This window comes from Pongo abelii, chromosome 16 (genome assembly GCF_028885655.2).
Source record: "Pongo abelii isolate AG06213 chromosome 16, NHGRI_mPonAbe1-v2.0_pri, whole genome shotgun sequence".
In the NCBI taxonomy this organism is placed as follows: domain Eukaryota; kingdom Metazoa; phylum Chordata; class Mammalia; order Primates; family Hominidae; genus Pongo; species Pongo abelii.
The window spans coordinates 6,098,868-6,119,175 of NC_072001.2; the positions used below are offsets into that span (position 1 = coordinate 6,098,868).

Sequence of the window (20,308 nt, forward strand, 5' to 3'; positions counted from 1 at the left end):
CTACATGCCACATCCCTCCACTGAAGTTGGGAGTGGATCTGTTCCCCAAACATGAGGTGACTTTGGCTTCACAATGGATCACAAGGGGCCGGGCTTTCCAGAGATGGCAGGATAAAGAAGTCATTCTGGTTCGGCCACCCCCATCCCCCGGTAACTGGTGAATTTAAATGAGCCGAGGCTGGCCGGGCTGGAGCCGCTACAGGGGGGAGGGGGGTGGGTGGGGTGGGGGTTTCCTGAGGCACTGCAGAAATTGGGCCTTTGCCTTGAGGATGACAGTGCTGCAGGAACCCGTCCAGGCTGCTATATGGCAAGCACTAAACCACTATGCTTACCGAGATGGGGTTTTCCTCACAGAACGCCTTTATGCAGAAGTACACTCAGAAGAAGCCTTGTTTTTAATGGCGTCCTGTTCTTACCTCCCAGGAAAGGCCTATAAAGCATATAGACTCTTGCAAAGACACAGTTGTCGTACACCACAATGCAAATACCTGCTTGCAAAATGTTGTGTTGATCTCAGTAAGCTTGCAGACTGGGAACAAATCTTATCTGGTGGAGTGCTTAATAAGCAGAAAAGCCATGATGATATTGTCACTGAGTTTGGTGATTCAGTTTGCTTTCCCCTTCCATTGTTGGGACGTGTATATTGCAGGACAGATCGGCTTGCTAAAGGATAAGAATGTTACCAAAAAAGACTTAGTTTAAATGCTTTCCACTGGTATCCCTTTGAATCATTATGTGAAATAGGTGAAAAGCCAGATCCTGACCAAACATTTAAATTCACATCTTTACAGAACTTTAGCAACTGTCTGCCCAACTCTTGCACAACACAAGTACCTAATCACAGTTTATGTCACAGACAGCCTGAGACCATTCTTATGGAAACACCCCAGGACACAACTGAATTAAACAGAGTCAATTTAGAATCTTCCGATTCAAAGTACTCCTTGAATACAGATTCCCCAGTGTCTTTTATTGATTCAGCTGTAATTTCACCTGAAACTGTCCCACTGGGAACAGGAACTTCCATATTATCTAAACAGGTTCAAAATAAACCAAACACTGGTCGAAGTTTATTAACAGGACCAACAGCTCTTAGTCCATTTACCCCAAGTTTTGGGATTTTGCCATTAGAAACCCCAAGTCCTGGAGATGGATCTTATTTACAAAACTACACTAATACACCTTCTGTAATTGATGTGCCATCCACCAGAGCCCCTTCAAAAAAGTCTGTTGCCAGAATTGGCCAAACTGGAGCAAAGTCTATCTTCTCGCAGATTGGAAATAGCCGAGAGGTAACTCCAATTCTTTCACTAACAGAAAGTTCTGGTCCATAAATAACTACAACACCTCAGGTAATGAGCCCCACTATGACATCTCCCCCAAATGCACGGCATCGAAGAAGTTCATGACTGTTTACTAGTGACAGTTCCACAACCAAGGAGAATAGGAAGAAATTAAAAATGAAGTTTCCACCTAAAATCCCAAACAGAAAAACAAAAAGTAAAACTAATAAAGGAGGAATAACCCAATCTAATATAAATGACAACCTGGAAATTACAAAATTGGACTCTTCCATCAATTCAGAAGAGGAAATATCCACAATCACACCTCAGATTCAGGCTTTTAATCTACAAAAAGCAGCAGCAGAAGGCTTGATGAGCCTTCTTCATGAAAGGGGGAAAGTTTATTTAGCTTTATGTTCATACCACTGCAAAGAAGCTATAAATATTTTGAGCCATCTACGTTCTCACCACTACAATACTGGTTGGGTACTGTGCCAAATTGGAAGGTCCTATTTTGAACTTTCAGAGTACATGCAAGCTGAAAGAATATTCTCAGAGGTTAGAAGGATTGAGAATTATAGATTCGAAGGCATGGAAATCTACAACACTTTGGCATATTCAAAAAGATGTCACTCTTTCCTTTCTGTCAAAAGACTTAACAGACATGGATAAAAATTCGTCAGAGGCCTGGTGTGCTGCAGGGAACTGTTTCAGTCTGCAACAGGAACACGATATTGCAATTAAATTCTTCCAGAGAGCTATCCAAGTGGATCCAAATTATGCTTATGCCTATACTTTATTAGGGCGAGAGTTTGTCTTACTAAAGAATTGGACAAAGCGTTAGCTTGTTTTCAAAATGCTATCAGAGTCAATCCTAGACATCACAATGCATGGTAAGTGGTAATGAATTGTAAAGACAAAGTCTTGTTGATGGTGCTGGTAGTCACTAAATTTTTCTTGTTTGATAGCTCTTTATTGTCATGAATTTGGTTACTAATACTTAGGAATGGTACATACTGGTCAATAACTTCAAACTAACTTTTTTTATGAAATGTATGTCTTTAACAAACTCTTCAGTTAACTAATGATAATAGAATACGAGATGCTTATACTCAACAGTTTCAGTCTTCTACAAAACTTTTGCAGATACTGCAGTTGTGTTTTGTTTGTTTGCTTGTTTAGTTTTGTTACTTGATTTGTTACTTTTTCTTCAAACGCAGAAATGGTGATTGGGACAAAAAGTGCTTGGGAAATTGGAAAGGAATAGCATAATTCACTTATTGGATAATAGAAAAAAACACTGAAAAAGTTCACTAGTTGCTTTTTGACAATGTTCCAGTTTATTGAGTTACTATTAATAACTTAATGTATCCTTTATTTAGCAGTATCTCTGTTTTACTTTTTTGTATTTGTGTATAAGTAGACACATAGGAAATTACTACCCAGGTCATATTGTTCTCAACTGAATAACATATGAAAAAGTTTGGTCCTACTTCTGCCTCAACACCATACTTACTGTTGACATTTATTGTATTTCTCTGGACTGACTTAAAAGTTTAAATATCAAGAGAAGTCCAGGCATGGTGGCTCATGCCTATCATCCCAGCAATTTGGGAAGCCAAGGCGGGCAGATCACAATGTCAAGAGACCAAGACCATATGGTGAAACACTGCCTATATTAAAAGTATAACAATTAGCTGGGCATGGTGGCAGCCGCCTGTAGTCCCAGCTACTCAGGAGGCTGAGGAAGGATAATTGCTTGAACCTGGGAAGTGGAGGTTGCAGTGAGCCAAGATTTTGCCATTGCACTCCAGCCTGTCCGACAGAGTGAGACGCTGTCTAAAGAAAAAAATAAAATAAAAATAAAATAAAATAAAATAAAATAAATATCGAGAAATTATAATTCTGAAGTAGTAACTCTGCGGAAGCTTTTTTGTCAGATACAGTTATCTTTGGGGTTAGTTAATATAGCAGTTGAGTTTTAACAGTTGATTTGCTTCTAAATCTGAAGCATTATATTACTAAAATATCTTTTGATTTGTGATTATGTTGTTTAATGTATTATATATCATTTTGCAGTAGTAGTTGCAGTGCCTGAAAGATTGCCAAAAAAATAGTGCTAGCTATTGCTGACCAATGTAACAATCAACTTGCCAATATTGCCATCTCTTCCAATAGCTATGTTCTCCATAATATTTTAAGAACTCAGTTCTTCATAAGGCTTGTGTTGTTTTTGATTTTTTCCCAAGTCTGGTGGATCCTTGTGCTGTTCTTTTTTAAATGTGTATTGTCTGTCCAGCTATTCTGCAGGAGTCACATTCTTAAAAACCTTAACCATATCAAAAATTGTGTTTAAAGGAGGATTATTCAGACTGGCACGCTTTTAGTAGGAGGAGTTTAAATGCTGACGTATTTAGGTAACTCTAAATACTGAGCAACTTTATTCTATCTACAAAATAGATAGCTTTTCTTTTCTTTTCACTTTCACTATCATTAGCACCATGTTTAATACCTTTTCTTCATCTATAACACAATTATAACGATATACAAAGCCACTCAAATAAAGCAGATATATTGTGCTTTAAAAAAAAAAAGAAGTCATTATATGGCACACAATGAGGTGTGACTCAAATCTGGAATCTCCAGTGAAAACCAATGAAACAGGGTCAAATCCCGTGTCTACTAAAAATAAAAAAATGAGACAGGCGTGGTGGTGCTGAGGCAGGAGAATCACTCTAACCCAGGGGACAGAGGTTGCAGTGAGCTGAGATCACGCCACTGTACTCCAGCCATGGGGGGACAGAGCAAGACTCCCTCTCAGAAGCAAACAAACACAGAAAGCCAATAAAGGTGTTTAACACAACGTGTCAGGCTCAGGTCTCTTGACAGGATACATCCAGCACCTGGGGAAACGTTGATGGGTGGGGTGGAATCTATTTTGTGGCCTCAAGGAAGGGTTTGAGAGACAGTCCCACAAACGTGATGGCCTAAAGAATCCCCTCCGCCCAAGAAGCGATATTCATTTGTATCCTGTAGCTACACACGAGGGAGAATCAGGCTCTCTACAGACCCCCAAACCCCACCCCACCCCACCCCAACCCACCCCCCCGCTTCGTGAAAATAGCTCTTGCTCCATCAGGCTCTATTCAGGCCGTGTGGTTTTGTAACCTCCAGCATGTGTGCCTGGGTTGCGGGGTGGGGTTGGGGCGGCTGTGGACAGAGGAGGGGATAAAGTGGTGGTGTCCCATGGGTGCCCAGTACGTGGGACGTGAATGGGGTGGCCAGAGCCTAGGGAACTCATTGCCTGTCAGGACGTCTCCCCTCCTGGTCCCCTCTCTGACCTACGCTCCACATCTTTGCAGTTCAGTGGGGACCTTGTGGGTGGAAGTCACCATCCCTTTGGACATTAGCCGAGGAAGGCCGGGCTCCCAAGAGTCTCGCCAGAGTCGGGGCCTTTGGCAGGCTCACAAGGATGCTGAAGGTAACGGTTGGTGACAGTGATGTAAGTTGGAGGCCTCGGGCCAATGCAGAGGTATCCATTTGACCTCGGTGGGACAGGTCAGCTTTGTGGAGTCCCGTGCATTCTTCCAGAGACTCATCCAGTGCTAGCAAGCATGGTCCCGAGGATCCCATCTCCCAGCGGAAGCACTTGTTCACACAGAATCCTGGGCAGGAAAGTTCTCAGCAGGTTTAGACTTCCTAGCCAAAAAGCCAAAGCCACTTCTGGGATTTTTTTTCAAAGAGCCAGTGGTTCCACAATGGGCCGTGGGTAGTTGTGGAAATGGAGAGAAGTGTTTGCAGATACATATTTCAGACAGAACGGACAGGGCTTGGTCATAGGTCATGAAGGACATGAACAGATGCACATTGAGAAAACCCTCCCAGCATCCTAGGTGAACAGAGGTATGATTTTTTGAGACAGTCGAGCTAGATGCAACCCCAGATTTTAGGGTTGGATCTTTATTAATATGTAGTATCTATGACGTATCCAAGTCCAGAAATCAACTCTCCAGTTCTGTAGAGCATTTTGTAGGGAGATCAAATCTAGGATGTCTAAAGTTAAGAATTCAGGCCGTGGTAATGGATTAGATTAGAAGTACTTGAAATTATTTTGCCAAGAAAGAGAGGGCGGGAGATAGAGAGAGCGAGAGAGTGAGCGAGCAAGAGAGAGAGAGAGATGCAGAGACAGAGATAGAGAGACAGACAGAGAGACACAAAGATACACAAAGAGAGAAATACAGAGACAGAGAGATAAAGACACAGAGAAAGACACAGATGGAAAGAGACAGAGAGAAACTGAAAGAGAGACAGAGACAGAAAGAGAGAGAGATAGACAGAGAGAAAGACAGACCGACAGGCAGACAGACAGGCAGAGAAAGAGAGTAAGACAGAAAGCAGACATACACACACACAGAGACAGAGACAGTTGGAGAGACAGAGAGAAAGAAAGAGAGAGACAGACAGAGGGAAAGAGACAGAGAGAGAAAGAGACAGACAGAGGGAGAGACAGAAACAGACAGAGAGAGACACAGACAGAGACAGAGACAGAGAGAAACAGACAAGGAGAGAGAGACAGACAGACAGGAAGAGAAAGACAGTAAGACAGAAGACAGACACACAGAGAGAGAGACAGAGAGACAGAGACAGAGAGACAGACAGGCAAAGACAGAGAAAAAAACAGACAGGGAGAGAGAGAGACAGACAGGGAGAGAGAGAGAGAGATACTGACAGACAGGCAGAGAAAGAGAATAAGACAAGACAGACACAGTGAGAGAGACAGAGAGAGAGACAGAGACAGCGAGACAAAGAAGGAAAGAGAGATACAGACAGACAGACAAAGAGACAGACAGAGAAAGGCGAGATGGACAGAGAGAGACAGAGAGAAAGAAAGAGAGAGAGAGAAAGGCAGGCAGAGAAAGAAAGAAAGAAAGAAGACAGACACTGTGAGAGAGACAGGCAAAGAGAAAAACACACAGAGACAGAGACAGAGAGAAAGAGACAGAGATAAAAACAGAGATGGACAGAGAGAAACAGACAGACAGGGAGAGAGAGAGAAAGACAGACAGGCAGACAGAGAGAGACAGAAAGGCAAAGAAAGGGAGTAAGACAGAAGACAGACACAGTGAGAGACACAGGCAAAGAGAGAGAGAGAGAAATAGACAGGCAGAGAGAGAGAGACAGAGAAAGAGAGACAGAGAGACAGAGAGAAGAGGAGGAATGGCGTGGTCAGGAAATAATTACACATACTTTACAACGCTTTTGATTCCGTAAAGTGTGGCTGGGGTGTGCTTTGAAAACAACAACAACAGCAACAAGAGCAGCAGCAGCAGCAGCAAGAACAGCAGCAGCATTCGCTTATGGATTTCTAGAAAATAAGATGTTCTGAAGTAAACATCAACCGGCTCTCACTACACGTTGAGAGATTCACAAAAGCGCTAGTTAACAACAGGAGAAAACAGCAGCTAACATGTCTTGGGGAAAAGATACGTCTTCCTGAAAATTGGGGATTTCTACTTCACCTGAAAAGAAATACATACGAAAAAGGAAAAACACGAAAAAAACAAAACAAAACAAAACAACAAACACGGGCCAAGGCACCATCCCAGGAAATCTTAAGTGAGCAAAGTATTAGTTTCCAGAAAACGTTTCTATTATGGGCAAATACTAAGAACGCCCAGACTAGAGCTGTGACGCCATTCCCATTGTGAAACTATACTGGCTGGAGGGCGGAGAAACTAAAACATCATGATAAAAGGTGATGGAGACCCAGCCAGGGTGAAGCTTTCCTAGGGAGGGAGGCCTGAGGAGGGAAGTGGGAGGAAAAGACCCCACAACAGCAGACCAGCCCGCTTTCCCACGCGGGTCAAGGGCTATGCCATCGGCCCGAGCTCCCTCCAGGGAAGCGGGACAGTGCCACCCCCATCTTCAAAAACGGTGTCCACTGAGTGTGGCCTGATGACCATCGTTGCAAATGTCAGCCTGGCAAGAATGAGATCGCCGGTAAGGAGTAGGGGAAGGGGAGAGAAGAGGGAGGCCCACCAGGGTGGCTCCCGAAGGATTCCAAGCAGGGTGTTGGGAGGCGGGAGGTGGGGGTTTTGTGGGGAACCCGCCTAATTGACTCACTAAATAAAGATAAAGGGACTTGGGTAGTGGGGGGAGCCGGGGGGGGACTTGAAAATTAAAGTGACCCCTCCTAAAACCCAAGTAGAAGAGTCTATGCACATGAAAGAAACCAACACAGAAAGAAAACTAAAGCGCTGATGAAAGAACAGTAGGGCCCCCGCCAGGGCGGAGGTTCCCTAGGCAACCAGGGAGAGAGGGAGGGACCTCCAGAAGGGAGAGAGAGAAACCCGTTGCCCAGGCGCAGTGAAGTAAGCAAGAACTCCCTCTATGTCACCTAGACTTTCAATAACAGTGGCCACTAGATGATGCCCGAAGACAACCGATGCCTGCAAGTGTCAGTCAGCATGGAAAATAATGCATTTATTTATTTATTTATTTATTTAGAGACAGAGTCCTACTCACTCTACAGCCCAGGCTGTAGTGCAGTGGCATGATCTCGGCTCACTGCAGTCTCCGCCTCCCAGGTTCAAGTGATTCTCCCACCTCAGCCCCCTGAGCAGCTGGCATTACAGGTGCATACCCCACCGTGCCCGATTCAGTTTAGTATTTCTTGTAGGGACGGGGTTTTACCGTGGTGGCAAGGCTAGTCTCGAACTCCCAACCTCACGTGATCCCCCGCCTCGGCCTCCAGAAGTTCTGGGATGACAGACGTGAGCCACCACGCCCGGCCTTAACCATGTATTTTTGAGTTGAGGAGCTTATCAGGGAAATACGAGACGTAGGGAAGCCACACGTGACAGAGAGAAAAGTCTGAAAATGTCCCTTCCATCTAAGTGGGGACCCGGCCTCGACCTCCCAAAGTCATACACTGAGTGGTGAAGCGTAGCAAGGCCCGTCTGTCTGGATTCCTCTCGGCCTCTCTAAGCAGGCCCTTCTCACTTTCGTGGAAGGGGCAAGGCCCTCTCCGTCATGGGGGGTCTGACAGACTGACAGAGAAAGAGACAGACATAGAAAGACAGAGATGGACAGAGATAGACAGAGAGAAACAGACAGAAAGAGAGAGAAACAGAGACGAAGACAGAGAGAAACAGACAGACAGGGAGGGAGAGAGACAGAGAGAGAGGGACAGACAGAAACAGATGGAGAGGAAACAGAGAGAGAGACAGAGAAAGAGAGAAACAGACAGACACTCAGAGACAGAGAGAAACAGAAAGAGAGAGACAGAGAGAGAGAGAAAGAGAGGGAGAGAGAGACAGACAGACAGGCAGAGAAAGAGAGCAAGACAGAAGACAGACACTGTGAGAGAGACAGGCAGAGAGAGAGAGAAAGAGACAGAGAGAAAGAGAGAGACATACAGAGAAAGAGACAGACAGAGAAAGACAGAGATGGACAGAGAGAAACAGAATGAGAGAGACAGAGATAGAGAAAGAGACAGAAACAGACAGACAGGGAGGGAGAGAGACAGAGACAGACAGAGAAAGACAGAGACAGAGAGAAACAGACAGAGAGAGACGGAGAGAGTGAGAGATATAGAGAGAGAAACAGAAAGAGAGGGGGAGAGAGAGACAGGCAGGCAGAGAAAGAGAGTAAGACAGAAGAGAGACGCAGTGAGAGAGACAGGCAGAGGGAGAGAGAGACAGAGACAGAGAGAAAGAAACAGAGAGACAGACAGAGAAACAGACAGACAGAGATGGACAGAGAGAAACAGCAAGAGAGAGAGACAGAGACAGTGAGAGTGAGAGAGACAGAGAGAGAGAAACAGACAGGAAGGGAGAGAGACAGACAGAGAGAGAGACCGACAGGCAGAGAAGAGACTAAGACAGAAGATAGGCACCCAGAGAGAGAGAGAGAGGAAAGAAAGAAAGAGAGAGACAGGCCAGGCGCGGTGGCTCATTCCTGTCATCCCAGCACTTTGGGAGGCTGAGGAGGGTGGATCACGAGGTCAGGAGATCGAGACCATACTGGCTAACTCGGTGAAATCCCGTCTTTACTAAAAATACAAAAAATTAGTCGGGCTTGGTGGCGGGCGCCTATAGTCCCAGTTACTCAGGAGGCTGACGCAGGAGAATGACGTGAACCTGGGAGGTGGAGTTTGCAGTGAGCCGAGATGGTGCCACTGCACTCTAGCCTTGGCGACACAGTGAGACTCCATGGGAAAAAAAAAAAAAGAGAGAGAGACAGACAGACAGAGAAAGAGACAGACAGAGAGAAACAGACAGAAAGAGAGACAGAGCGAGAGAGAACAGAAAGGCAGGCAGAGAGAGAGACAGGCAGAGAAAGAGAGCAAGACAGAAGACAGACACAGTGAGAGAGACAGGCAGAGAGAGACAGACACAGACAGACAGAAAGAGAGACTGACAGAGATGAGAGGGAGAGACAGAAACAGACAGAAAGAGAGACAGACAGACAGAGAGTGAGAGAGAGAGGGAGAGAGACAGAAAGGGAGGAAGAGGGACAGACAGAGAGAGAGAGACAGACGGGTAGAGAAAGACAGTAAGACAAGATAGGTACAGAGAGAGAGAGAGAGTGAGAGAGACAGACAGAGAGACTCAGAAAAAGAAAGAGAGAGACAGACAGAGAAAAACAGAGACAGACAGAGAGACAGAGAGAAACAGAGACAGACAGAGACAGAGAAAAACAGACAGAAAGAGAGAGACAGAGAGAGAGAAACAGACAGGGAGGGAGACAGAGAGAGATAGACAGGCAGAGAAAGGGAGTTAGACAGAAGACAGACACAGTGAGACTGGCAGAGAGAGAGAGACAGAGATAGAGAGAAAGAAAGAGACAGACAGACAGAGAAAGAGACAGATAGAGAAATACAAAGACAGACAGAGAGAGACAGAGAGAAACACAGAAAGAGAGAAGGTCCTAGCCGAGTAGCGATATAGTGCCTTTTCTTTCATTTTCTCTTTGTTTTCTGGTTTTCTTTTCTTTATTTCTTTTCTTCTCTTCTCTTTTCTTTTCTTTCTTTTCTTTTCTTTCTTTCTTTCTATTTATTTATTTAGAGACCGAATCTCACTCTGTCGTCCAGGCTGTAGTGCAGTGGCGCAATTCCAGGTCACTGCAACCTCCACCTGCCTGGTTCAAGTGATTATCCTGCCTCAACCTCCCGAGTAGCTGGGATTACAGGTGCCTGCCCCAGCGCGCCCGACTCAGTTTCGTATTTTCAGTAGAGACGGGGTTTCACCATGTTGGCTAGGGTGGTCTTGAACTCCTGACCTCGTGACCCACCCAACTCGGCCTCCCAAAGTGCTGGGATGACAGACGTGAGCCACTGCTTTCAGTGTACCGTGCCATTTATTAGAAATCACTCATGGGAACATACACTTATAGGTCATGTGTAGATATTTTATTTATTTATTTATTTATTTACTTATTTATTTATTTATTTTTTGCACGGGAAGGTGGGGGCACGGAATTTCTCTCTTGCTGCCCAGGCTAGAGTGCAATAGCATAGGGGACTCAAAGAGTCAACCTATGGCAGAGAGGACATGTCATTCTGAGTGTAAGGGCCGCAGCAAAAGGTGGCAGGGCCGGCGCTTTTAAAGGCTGAAATCCCTGCGGCTCAGGCCTGTCGTCCCAGCACTTTGGGAGGCCCAGGAGGGCAAATCACTTCAGGTCAGGAGTTCAATACCAACGCGGCCAACATGGAGAAACCCCATCTCCACTAAAAATAGAAAAATTAGCCGTCTGTCGTGGTGCGCGTCTGTAATCCCAACTACCGAAGAAGAATCACTGGAACCCGGAAAGCAGAGGTTTCAGTGAGCCAAGAGAGCGCCACTGCACCGCAGCCTGGGTGACAGAGCGAGAGAGACTCAGTCCAAAAAAAAGAAACGAAGAAAAAAAGAAAGAACAGGCCCAAATACTACATTGTCAATGAATGTTCCCCCAAAAGGCCGGAAACCCCCTGACTCAGGTCAAGGAGATGGTGTTTCGTTTCACTTCTTTCTCTCTCTCTTTCCTTCTCTCCCTCTCTCTCTCTTTCTCCTCTAACTTTCATTTCTTGTTCAAGCATATATGTGCAAGATTGTTACATAGGTAAACTTCTGATGGGAGGTTCAGTGTGCAGATGATTTCATCACCCAGACACTGAGCGCAGTACTCGACAGTTTTCATGTTTCGTTTAGTTTTGGTTTCTCCTGAAGCTCTCTCTCTTTCCACCCCTCCTCCCTCAAGTAGGCTCCCGCGTCTCTCTTGTCCCTCGTTCTGCCCATGCAGAACTCTCACTTATAAGTTCCCACTTATGGATGAGAACACATGGTATTTAACTGATTGTTGCTTTCATCTTCGGTGGTTGTGGTGAAAGAGGCATGACACTAAATCGACCCTTAGGACGTTCCCCTCTGTCCCCAACCCACACCCCCTCCCCCTACACACCCTCATTCCTGCACACACTCCTCAAACGCAGGAAAGGAAGAAAGACAGAAAGTAAAGTAAGAAGTCAGCCTCCAAGGTGGTGGAGGGAGGGGATCTCAAAGGGCGAGCGAGCGATGAGGGTCGGGGGATATCTTGGCTGAGCTTGCAACAATGGGGGAAAGAGTTTCCAGCCCCACCACATCCCGTAATCCTCAGCCGTAGCCAGCCTCTGGGTGGGGTTGTGCCTGTAAAAGCTTCTGAATGGAGAGAAACACAAGGCAAAGGAAGGCATCAGCTCCAAGTCCAGGAAGCGAATAGGGCTTTGTGCATTTGAATGGGGCTTTAGAAGGCGGTGCTGCGGCTTCCAAAGCATTGCACCTTGCCTCGCCTCACCTCGCCTAGAGCGAGACTCCATCTCAAAATCAATCAATCAATCAATCAATAATAAAATAATCATCAATGAAAGATAGAAAGAAAGAAGAAAGGAAGAAAGAAAGAAAGAAAGAAAGAAAGAAAGAAAGAAAGAAAGAAAGAAAGAAAGAAAGAAAAAATAAAGAAAGAATCAGTACAGTGGTCGTGGTCGTGAATCATTCCCCGGAGTCCAGGCGCAGTGGCTCACGCCTGTCACGCCAGCACTTTGAGGCACCGGGTCAGGAGGGTTGCAACAAAATGATGAGACCCTATCTGTGGAAAAACATTGAAAAATGAAGGCCAGGCTTGGTGACTCATGCCTGCCATCCCAGCACTTCGGGAGCCTGGGGAGGGTGGATCACCTGAGGTCGGGAGTTCAAGACCAGCCTGACCAACATGGAGAAGCCCCGTCTGCACTAAAAATACCAAATCAGCCAGACGTGGTGGCGCATGCCTGCAGTCCCAGATGCTGGGGAGGCTGAGGCAGGGGAATCGCTTGAACATAGGAGGCAGAGGTTGTGGTGGGCCAAGATCACGCCATTGCACTCCAGTCTGGGCAACCAGAGAGAAACTCTGTCTCGGGAAAAAAATAAATAAATAAATAAAAATTATCTGGGCACGGTGGCGTGTGCCTGTGGTCCCAGGTACTCTACTCTGGAGGCTGAGGTGGAAGGATTGCTTGAGTCCAGGAGCATCCACGCTGCAGTGAGTGAGTTATGATGGCACCACTGCCAGGGTGACAGAGTGAGACGCTGCCTCTAAATCAGTCAATCAATCAATCAAATCACTGGAAGGCGCTCTCTGTGTCTTACTTTCAAAGGGTGTATCTTTATGCCAAGAAGGCATGGTGCCTCACGCCAGTAATCCCGGCACTTTGGGAGGCTGAGGCAGGAGGAAAGAAGGAAGGGAGGAAGGCAGGAAAGAAGAAAGGCATGAAGGCAGTCAGGCAGGAAAGGAAGGAAGGAAGGAAGGAAGAAAGAAAGAAAGAAAGAAAGAAAGAAAGAAAGAAAGAAAGAAAGAAAGAAAGAAAGAAAGAAAGGGAAGGAGGGTGGGAGGGAGAAGAAGAGAGAAGAAAAGAGAAGAAAAAGAAAAGAAAAGAAAACGGGGAGGGGCATATCTCCTTGACTGGTAACTGCCCAGGATACAGCTGACTGAAGCCTCGACCTGTGGGACCTCAAGTGTTCTTCTCCTTATTCAGCCTCCTGAGTAGTTGCGACTACAGGCAGGTATTACCACGCAAAACTAATCTTATAATAATATTATAATTATTATTGAGACAGAGTCTCGCTCTGTCTCAATAATTGCCATGGCATGATCTCAGCTGACTGCAACCTCGGCGTCCCTAATTCAAGCAACTCGCCTGCCTCAGTCTCCTGAGTAGTTGTGATTACAAGCCTATGCCATCAGAACTGTTAATTGTTCTATTTTTCATAGAGATGGGGTTTCACTATGTTGGCCAGCCTGGTCTTGAATTCCTGGCCTCAAGTGATCAACCCACCTTGGCCTCCCAAAGTGCTGGAATGACAGGAGTGAGCCACTGTGCCCAGCCCAGATGATCTTTTTTATAAATTGTAGAGAAGGAGTTTTGTCAACCGCCGGGTGGAGGGTGGGGTGGGTTTTACTCAGACTGCGTACTGTGAAAACGGTAAATTAGTGTGGTTTGTGAACTAGATGTGGAAATTGTGTGTGTGTGTGAGAGAGAGAGAGAGACCAATCCCACCATGAGGACACGGAAATGCTGTTTGATTTGGGTACCTGTCTATTCACCTGTCTGTGTGTAGATGACTGAAGATTCCACAAATGAAGGTCAGCAGTATCTATTGAGCTGTTTCTCCCTCTCATGCGTCTCATGTTTGTGGTGGAGAAAGGAAAGAAAAGAGGTTCTGATGGGAAGTTGTCTTCATGCCTGAGGAAGCTGAAGGCAGTTTGACGGGACGGAGGACATCCTATGTGACATTTCCATACCTGGACACCCTTTACAATACTGGGGCTGCCAGTCCACCCTGTATGTCAACATACCCCCAAGAACAGCATGGTCCAGGGTGGTCCAGTCTCATCCCATCCGGCCCACCTGGGGCATCTGGTGGAAGTCTTCACTGTAGGATTTGACACCATGGAATACTATGCAGCCATAAAAAATGATGAGACAATGTCCTTTGTAGGGACATGGGTGAAACTGGAAACCATCATTCTCAGCAAACTATCGCAAGGACAAAAAACCAAACACCGCATGTTCTCACTCATAGGTGGGAATTGAACAATGAGAACACATGGACACAGGAAGGGGAACATCACACACCGGGGACTGTTGTGAGGTGGGGGAAGGGGGGAAGGATAGCATTAGCAGATATACCTAATTCTAAATGACGAGTTAATGGGTGCAGCACAACAACATGGCACACGTATACATATGTAACAAACCTGTACGTTGTGCACATGTACCCTAAAACTTAAAGTATAATAATAATAAAATTTTAAAAAAAGAAAAAAGAAAGCGTCATCGCAGTTCCCTTGGGGTCACCAGGCAACGGCCAGCAGGGGAAGGGTGGTGGGACAAGAAGGGGGGCGGGGCATCAGCCTCAGAGCTCGCTGGAAGGTGGCAGGCAGCCGGTGGTGGACGCTGAGTCAGAGACATCTGGCAGGATATAGATCTGGAAGGTGCATCAGTCCTCTCCCATACCTCTCCCACGGAAAATCCCACAGCGGCGGTGGGAGCCTTGGCTGGGGGAGAAGCAGGGACAAGGAGGAGAGGGAAGGAGGCCCCCGGGAGGATTTAGCACAGAAAACCCACCCAGGCAAGCTCCCTCCCTCCTATCGGGTCCAAGGTACACCCTGGGAGGCGGCAAGAGAAATGTTCACCCCATACTTTTTGTCTTTCTCTTTTTTTTTTTTGTCTTTTCCATTTTACAAGAGATGCTCATTTCAACAACCAGGCGGTGGATGTGACAGGAGAAGTGTCAAGGCCAGGAGACCAACCTGATCAACTGAGCAACACAAGTAGTAGAGCCCAGCTGAAAAAAATGAAAAAAAAAGGGGGAGGAGGAGGAAAGAAAAGAAAAGAAAAGAAAAAAGAAAAACAATCACCAAGAAAGTTAAAATTCTCTAATGGTGTAGGCACAAAAAAGAGTGATTTCACGTCTTTTCCCACAACATGGATAGAGCTGGAAGCAAGTATGTACCCAGTGAACCGCCTTCTGCTTAAAAGTGGGAGGTAAACAGTGGGTACGCACACGGTCATCAAGATGGAAATAACAGACACTCCAAAAGGGAGGAGGAGGACAACAGGGGGACGAGGGATGAATAAATCGCCAGTCAGAGACAACGTTTGCCACGTGGGTGTTGGATACACTGGAGGTCCACTTCTACATCCGGAGGCAGTAGTATGCTGATGTGACAAACAAGCAGGTACACCCCCTAAGTCTGTAAAATACCAAAACAACGACGACAGCACCAGCAGCAGCAGCAGCAACAACAACAACAACAGAACAGAAGCTGGAATACAAAACCACCACCACCACCACCACAATCACCAGTTGGGGTTGGGGGAGGGTGGCCGTGCTCCAGGCCCTCAGGCTCAGTCCCCTCGGGTTTAAAAAAGAAAACAGCAGACTCATTCTTGCCTGTAGGCAGGAAAAATCCAATCAAAGTTCTCCATTGCTAGAAAGGGAAGTAGAATAAGGAGAAGGGCTTATTGATCTTGTGATCGATCGCGGCCATACATGTAGGAAAAAATTAAATACAGACAGCAACACTTTCTACACTGCTCAAAAGCATCGTAGATCAGACGCACCACACTCCCTGGGGCTTGTGCCACTAGAAAGAAAAGACAGGCCGGGTGCGGTGGCTCATTCCTGTCATCCAAGCACTTCGGGAGGCTGAGGCAGGTGGATCACGAGGTCAGGAGATCGAGACCATCCTGGCTAACATGGTGAAACCCCATCTCTACTAAAAATACAGAAAATTACCTGGGCCTGGTGTGGGCACCTGTAGTCCCAGCTACTCAGGAGGCTGAAGCAGGAGGATGGTATGAACACGGGAAGCACAGCTAGCAGTGAGCCGAGATAGAGTCACTACACTCTGGCCTGGGCTAAAGAGCGAGACTCCATCTCAAAAAAAAAATATATATATCTAAGCATAGTGCTGCATGCCTGTAGTCCCAGCTACTCAGGAGGCTGTGGTAGAACAATCACTTCACCCAGCAGTTTGAGGCTGCAGTGAGCTATGATCATGCCACTGCACTCTGGCCTGGGTGACAGAGCGAAACCCCTTCTCAAAACAAAGAACAACCAAAAACTTTCAAGAATACTCAGAGATAGTGTAGGTTTGGTTCCAGACAACCACAATAAGGCAAATGTTACAATCAAATTAGTCACATAAACATTTTGTTTCCCAGTACTTATAAAAGTTATGCTTAAACCGTGTTGTAGTCTAATGAGTATTTAATAATTATTAATTAATTAATTAGTAATCACATCATGTCTAAAAATCCATGTACATACCTTAACTTAAAATACCTCATTGCTGAAAAATATTAATGAATATCTGAAGCTTACCAAGTCATAATCTTTTTGCTGGTGAGTGAAGGGGTGGCCTGCTCCTCCACACTTGTGGGTATTTCTAGTCAAGTGGGACGAGAGACTGAGAAAATAAGTAAGACACAGAGACAAAGTATAGAGAAGCACTTGTAGGCCCAGGAGACCAGCACTCAGCATACGAAGGACCTGCACAGGCACCAGCCTCTGAGTTCCCTCAGGTTTTATTGCTTATTATTTTCATTATTTGAGCAAAAAGGAATGTAGTAGGAGAGCAGGGTGATAATAAGGAGAAGTTTTTATTGCTTATTATTTTCATTATTTGAGCAAAAAGGAATGTAGTAGGAGAGCAGGGTGATAATAAGGAGAAGTTTTTATTGCTTATTATTTTCATTATTTCAGCAAAAAGTAATGTAGTAGGAGAGCAGGGTGATAATAAGGAGAAGGTCAGCAAAAACATGTGAGCAAAATAATCTATGTCAATTAAGTTCAAAGGAAGGTACTATGACTGGATGTGCACGTAAGCCAGATTTATGTTTCTCTCCACCCAAACATCTCAGCGGAGTAAAGAATAACAAAGCAGCGTTACTGCAAACATATCTGCCCTCCCATCATAGGGCGGATTTTCTCCTATCTCAGAATTGAACAAAGGTACAATCGGGTTTTATACTGAGACATTCAGTTCCCAGGGGCAACCAGGAGACAGTGGCCTTCCTCTATCTCAACTGCAAGAGGCTTTCCTCTTTTACTAATCCACCTCAGCACAGACCCTTAACGGGTGTCGGGCTGGGGGACAGTCGCGTCTTTCTCATCCCATGAGGCCATATTTCAGACTTTCACATGGGGAGAAACCTTGGACAATATCCCACTTTCAAGGGCAGAGGTCTCTGCGGCTTTCTGCAGTGCATTTTGCCCCTCGTTTATTAAGATTAGAGAATGGCGATGACTTTTACCAAGTATACTGCTTGTAAACATTTTGTTAACAAGGCACGTCCTGCGCAGCCCTAGATCCCTTAAACCTTGATTTCATACAACGCATGTTTTTGTGAGCTCCCGGTTGGGTCTGAGTGGCTGGGGCAAAGTGGCTGGGACAAAGCGGCTGGGGCAAAGCTACAAATTAACAACATCTCACCAAAGCAATTGTTTAAAGTACAAGTCTTTTTCAAAATGGAGTCTCTTATGTCTTTTCTTTCTATATAGACACAGTAACAGTCTGATCTCTCTTTCTTTTCTCTACAGTGAGGGTCTTGCCTCTATGTTGATGGCTGCTGACTGATCAGTATGGGGGCTGCTGAAGTTTGGGTACCTGTGTCAATTTCTTAAAACAATGAAGAGTGTTCCTTTCACAAAAGATTTCCCTGTAGCATGTGATGCTGTTTGATAACATTTTATCCACAGTAGAACTTCCTTCAAAATTGGAGTAAACCCTCTCAAACCCTGCTGCTGCTTTATCCACTAGGTTTATGGAATATTCTAAATCCTTTGCTGTTATTTCAACAACGTTCATAGCATCTCCACCTGGAGTAGATTCCATCTCAAGTAAATAATTTCTGTGCTCATCCATAAGAAGCAACTCCCCACTTGTTCAAGTTTCATCATGAGTTTACAGCAATTTAATCTCATCTTAAGGCCCTAATTCTAATTCTGATTGTCGTGCGATTTCTACCACATCTGTAGGGACTTCCTCCACTGACATCCTGAGCCCTCAAAGTCATCCATAACGGCTGGAATCAACTTCTTCCAAACTCCTGTTAATGTTGATATTTCAACCTCCTCCCATCAAGCACAAATGTTCTTAATGGCATTTGCTATTAAGGACATTTGTGATTCACGGGAGGAGTTTGAAATATCATGAAGGGATTAATGGTGAAACCTTTCCAAAAGGCTTTCAATTCAGTTTATCCAGACTCATCAAAGAAATTACTATCTATGACAGCTATACCTTTACAAAATGCATTTATTATTTAATAAAAACACTTGAAAGTCAAAACCAGTCTTTGATCCACAGGCTGAAGGGTAGATATTGTATTAGCAGCCATGAACATAACATTAATTTCCAAGTACATCTCCATCTAAGCTTCTGGGTAGCTAGGAGAATTATTAATAAGCAGCAATCTTTTTTCCTTTTTTCTTTTCTTTCCTTTTTTTTTCTCCTTTATGTAGTTTCCCTCTTGTTGTCCAGGATGGAGGGCAGTGGTGTGGTCTTGGCTCACTGCAACTTCCACCTCCAGGGTCCAAGCCATTCTTCTGTGTCAGCCTCCGAAGCAGCTGAAATTACAAGTACAACCACCATGCCCGGCTAATTTTTTTGTATTTTTATTAGACATGGGGTTTCATAATTTTCGCCAGGCTGGTCTCCAACTTCTGACCTCAGGCGATCCAACCACCTCGGCCTCCCAAAGTGCAGGGATTATAGGTGTGAGCCACTGAACCAGGCCAAGCAGCAATCCCTTTAAAGGACTCGTTTTTTTGTTTGTTTGTTTGTTTTTTTCTGAGCAGTAGGTCTCAATAGTGGGATTAAAATATTCAGTAAACCATACTGTTAACAGTTGTGTTGTCACACAGACTGTGATATTCCATTTCTAGAGCAGAGAAAGAATAGATTTTGAATAATTCTTAAGAGCCCTGAGATTTTCAGAGTGGTCAATGAGCATTGGCTGTAACTTAAAGTCACCAACTGCAGTGGTCCTCAAAGACAGTCAGCCCATCCTTTGAAGTTTTGAAGCCAAGTGTTGACGTCTCTCTAGCGATGAAAATATTACATCTTCAGTAAGCTTAATCATTTCTAGCTCTTTACTTAAAGTGAGAGACGTGCAATTCTTCCTTCCATTTGAGCTCTTTGAGGCCACTGTGGTTACTAATTAAAACCCCCAGTGGGTGTCATCCTCCTCCCTCCTCAATCGAGTTCACCCACATCTCTGCATGGGGAATGGGGCTTTCTGCACCACACACACCCTGCATGCCTGGGGCTCTCCCACAGGGGGTTTTCATGAGCCAGGGAGCAAGGGCCGTCCCCCCGCTCCAGCCCAGCCAGGCTGTGCAGGCAGAAGGAATCTCTCAACCTGCCATTGCACGTGGGAATTTTTGTGTTCAATGCCCTGGCTCCTCTGGAAGTAGGACTGTCCCACCTTCAGACACCTCGGTGGCCTCCGCACCCCAACAAATGCCAGGAGGATGAGGATCCGCAGCACGGCGGCCTGCTGGGCGCATGCTCAGTGGGACAGCTTGGGGCCCCTCAAGCTGAGTCACAGGGGCAAGGTGTGTTTCCACCAACCACGTCCCACCGGAGTCCGTGGTGGGTCTGGAGCCCCAGGTCGCCATGGCGGGGTGGGAAACCAAAGACGGGGCACCTCCACCTCTGAAGCTAGCGACCCCGGAGGCCTCCACATCAAGCACAGATGCAAGCCATCCAGGCACCTCTCAACTGCTCCAGGAGCCGGGGCGCTCATCTACACTCACCTCCAGCCTGTTAGATGAGCTCCTGTCAACCCCAGAGTTTCAGCAAAAGGCACAACCTTTCCTAGGTCCAGCGCCACTGGGGAAGCTGAAGGAAGTGGAAGAGCCCACTCCGCTGGAACCACTCCTCAGCCAGGAAGAACACCGGGCTCTGCTGGAGAAGCTTTAGGACGTGGGGTTGGGGTGGGGTGGGGGCAGGGAGACGGC

General features: G+C 45.8%; 1 pseudogene; it reads left to right on the forward strand.

Moving 5' to 3' along the window:
* The first annotated feature begins 269 nt into the window (after positions 1-269).
* LOC129053649 (cell division cycle protein 27 homolog) lies at positions 270-2,180 on the forward strand (annotated as a pseudogene).
* Positions 2,181-20,308: the final 18,128 nt, after the last annotated feature.